This window comes from Heterocephalus glaber, unplaced genomic scaffold, assembly GCF_053883595.1.
Source record: "Heterocephalus glaber isolate CG9 unplaced genomic scaffold, H.glaber_assembly_v1.0 deba00000122, whole genome shotgun sequence".
In the NCBI taxonomy this organism is placed as follows: Eukaryota; Metazoa; Chordata; class Mammalia; order Rodentia; family Bathyergidae; genus Heterocephalus; species Heterocephalus glaber.
The window spans coordinates 57,781,024-57,785,644 of NW_028258138.1; the positions used below are offsets into that span (position 1 = coordinate 57,781,024).

General features: G+C 35.2%; 1 pseudogene; it reads right to left on the reverse strand.

Annotated features, from left to right (window-relative positions):
- Positions 1–1,275: 1,275 nt before the first annotated feature.
- LOC147830449 (small nucleolar RNA SNORD36) lies at positions 1,276–1,352 on the reverse strand (annotated as a pseudogene).
- Between the last annotated feature and the right edge of the window lie 3,269 nt (positions 1,353–4,621).

A 4,621-nucleotide genomic window follows, 5' to 3' on the forward strand; every position in this document is an offset into this window, starting at 1 on the left:
TCATTCAATGAAACAGAGTTTGGAGCCTTGGAATTTGATTAAGACATCACCGATTCACAGATGACATAATACTTACCCTGGTTACCAACCAAAAACCCTTCTTCCCCCACCCCAAAGTCTGTTTACTCTAGAGTGCCCTCTGCTGCTCATTATGATTACTTACATCCAAAAGAACTAGTTCTATAAAACAAAACTTCTGTTTTCTTTTTTTTAAATTAATTTTATTGGTACATTTTAGGTATACAATATAATGGCATTCATCATTGGAGATTTGTACCTTTACATAATATGTCTTGATTCTTATTTTTCCCCATTCCCTTGCCCTCCCTTCAACTTCTATTTTCTAAGAAGCAGATGAAAATAAGTGTGGTCAGAAGAAAAATTAAGGCACGTGTCCTACCAAGTATTAAAAAACACAATACAAAAATGCCATTTTCAAATTGTACATTTTCAGTTATTAAATGAGATAAATATTGCACTTATCTGAAACTTCTAATATGTTGTCCATTTTAAATGAATCCTTAGGCTCATAAAGTGTTCTGTAGAATTCCTTATACGAGAAGCCAATGCAGTCTTTCTTCATTAAAAAAATGCAGAGGTGAGGAGATGAGGAAAGACTGATCAGTAGGTACCTGGCTATAGTTAAATAGGAATAAGAAGTTCTTGTGGGCCATTGGACAGTACTATGACTAGAAACAGTTATGTATTATACATCTCAAAAATCCAGAAAGACTGAATATTTTCACCATAAAGGAATGATACATATTTGAGGAAATAGATGTTTAACCTCATTTAAACATTATACAGTGTATAAAACAACACATAGTACCCCATTAATAAGGTGCACTCTTTATATTTTATATATCCATTCAAAATACACTATTTTACTTTAAAATTTTTATTAGTCCATGTTTGCAGTACATAATGATTATATTCATTATAGGGAGTTGATGCATCTTAACACTTTTTATTTCACTTTCCCTTCTTCTCTCTTCTCCTCACTCCATCTCTTGGTGCTCTAGAAATACATCTTTAGGGCCAGGGATTTAGCTCAGTGGTTCCACCTGCTGCCTTATAAGCACAAGGACCCGAGATTGATCCCCAGTACCCCCCAAAATAAAATACAATAAAATAAAAATACATTTTAAAAAAGATAGAAGGACCTCAAGGTAGAAGGGTGAGCATACACAAATTTCACTAGGTATAAATAACAAGTCATGCTGCTGTCATTTAGCTACTATGTCTTCCTTTTTAAAAATTAAAATTAGCATAATTGTTGCTCATTTTTAAAATGCTTGTCTTTTTGTTTACAAAGTAAAACATTTTGTTTCAAATATTAAAATCATGTGCAAATCCCTGGCCCTAGAAATTTAATGTCTTCCATATTTTCAACTTTCTGAACTATATTGTTGTCTGATATGTGTGTGCCTAGATCTTTTTCTTAATGTTTCAAAAACTTGAAATGTTTGACTTATTAACTAAAGTCAATATTTAGTATACATACATTTCTACAAATTATAAACCAAAGGATATTAGTTAATTTACAGTGATAATGGCCTGCATATTCAGTTGCTATGAAACCTTTCAAAATGCAAAACCTGTTTGGGAAAATAAATGGAAAATCAAAAATGAAGCAAACATGCCCACCGTATGCTGGGATGTTCCTGCTAATAGGGGCAGGTTTAGAGACAAAATTCTGATTATTTTAAAATGAGAATCCAGTGAATTAGAATCATAGATTTTTTGATTTGAAAGACTCTTTCAACTAATACAATATGAAAATATTTAAAAGAAAAGGAGAAATCCAACAATGTGTCTGGCCAATTTGAGTGGAGACGAATAGTGCCTGGAGATGTGAAAAATGAACAAGCCCCACATGTCTGTCCAGGGATATGCGTGTGTTTTTCTAAGCTTTGGAAGCATTCAGAAGGAATACAGGTAATAAGGTGCAAAGAATAGTTTCCCACACCATGAGGTTTTGTATGTCCTTTTCCTAGTGTCAAAGACAGAACTTTCAGTCTATTTTAAGCCATGAACAAAGGAAACCCAAATTCTCTGTACAATATCCCGCTTTAAGCTTTAACAGAAATAGCACCCAACATGAGAGGTTTATTCCTCATCCACTCTAGAGCTAGTTGTTGAGTAGCTACAGACAGGACAATATACTTTAGATTTACCCCAGAACTTTGTATTACACATCATAATATATGTTCTCCTTTTCTTGGGCAGGAAAAAATTATGGTTATCATGTTCCAAAAAACAAATTACCTCATTTACACTAAATATTTAATTTTATGACTGTGCTTGTTAATCACTTCTCAGTTTACCCTGAGTATCCCTTGGGCAGGTGTTGCTTCAACCTGTCCATTCTTGTATTGAATAAATTTGATAGTACTATCATTTTTATATTTCCTGCTATATTATCCTCTAAATATTAATGAAAAAATATGCAATATTTGATCATTTAAATAATTAGACTGGTAAGTGGTTAATCTTGACTGTCAACTTTATTGAATTGAGAAATGCCTAGGATATTAGTAAACCATACTTCTGAGTATGCTTTCAAGACAGTCAGCATGTAGGACAGCAAATTGAGGGGTAAAATCATCCCTGAAAGTGGGTGGTGCCATCTAATTGGCTGGAGGCCCAGATAGAACAAAGACAGAAGAGGTGGAAGCCCCCTCACATAGCTGTCTCTCTCTCTCTCTCTCTCTCTCTCTCTCTCTCTGTCTGTCTTTCTCTCTGCTTGCTTCCTGGCTACCATGAGGTAAGCAACTTTCCTCTACCATGCCCTGCCATCATGATGTTTCTGCCTGGCCTCCATCCCAGAGTAATGTAGTCAGCCACTGCTCTGGACTAAAACTTGAGATCATGGGCCAAATAAATATTTCTTTCTTTAAATTGGTTTTCTCAGGTGTTTTGTCACAATGATGAAAAGCTAACACAACCGCAAGAAAAACAGTGGAAACTTATGTGAAAATATCCATCTGACATTCTGGAAATATTCCTTTAAACTTAGAAATATCTGGAAATACATTTTCATCATGACACCAGAGAAGTTTATGAAATCCTCATCAATTCGCATCAAGATGTTGAGGATGGTTGCATAGACACTGAATAAACCCAGGGCTTTTAATTAGGATTCAACCATAGATTCAATCATAGATTTTATTAATTTGTTTGTTTATTTATTTATTTATTTATTTTGGTGCTAGGATTGAACTCAGGACCTTGCACTTGTAAGACATGCTTGGTGCCACTGAGCTAAATCCTGGGCCTAATCATAGATTTTAATTCAGCATAAAATCTTACTTGTGATAGGTGACATTTAGTTAGAGCATTTGTTTTTAAGCATTGGTGTACATTGGAATAGCCTGAGGCTCTAATAAAAAACCTAAGGATTAGGCTTACTGAGGTAGGTTTATTATGTCATCCATGTGATTCTGATACATAGAAAAGCTTGAGAACAAAGTCCTTATAATAGTCATCTTCAACCTTACCTGCACATTGAAATCACCTAAAAAACTGTAAAAACACCAATGCCTGCATCCCACCCACCAGATCTGTTTTCTTTGGCCTGAATGAGGCCTGAGCTTCAGGAATTTAAGCATTCCCCAGGTGATTCTGGTATTTGGACAAGTTTGCAAACTGCCATGAATAGCTTGGTAAGTGCATCTGGAAGTCAAGAAGATGAAGGCCACAAGTATGAATTTCACCTAAAAACAAGTATTGAGGTTGAGAAATTCAAAAGGCACTGTTTTCCAACTTTATGATTATATCCCAGTTCAACTTCATCCATAAATAATCAATTATAGCTATAAATGTCTCTAATTTCTCATTCTTTATGGTTGAGTAGTACTCCATCTTATAAAAAAACTACATTTTCTTTATCCAGTCTCCAGTTGATGGGCATCTGGGCTGCTTCTAAGTTTTAGCTATTACAAATTGTGTTGCTATGAACATGAATGTACATATATCACTGTGATATGATTCTTTTAATTCTTTGGGGAAGATACCTAGCAGGGGAATAGCTGGGTCAAATGGGACTTCCAGTCCTAGTTCTTTGAGGTATCTCCATACTGATTTCCATAGTGGTTGCACCAGTCTACACTACCACCAGCAGTGAAGCAGGTTTTCTCTTTTCACACAGCCCTGTCAGAATTTATTATTGGTTGATTTCATGATAGCAGCCACTCTTTTTGGAGTGAGGTGGAATCTCAGCTTTGTTTTCATTTGCATCTCTCCAATGACCAGTCATGTTGAACATTTTTCATATGTTTATTTGCTGTTTCTACTTCTTTGTCTGAGAAATGTCTTTTCATTTCAGTTTCCCATTTTGGATTGGGTCTTTAAATTTGGGAGGTCTAATTTTTTAAAGTTCTTTATAGATTCAAGATAGTAGGCCTTTGTCTGAGGAACAGCAGGTGAAGTTTTTTTCCCACATTGTGGGTTGTCTCTTGACACTGCTGGTGGTTTCTCTTTCTGTGCAGAAGTTTTTTAAGAAGAGATCCCACTTGTTGATTGTGCTAGTTCAAGGGCAACTGAAGTTTTGTTCATAAAATCTTTTCCTACACCAATATCTTCAAGAGTTCTACCTAACTTCTGTTCCAGCCAGTTCAGC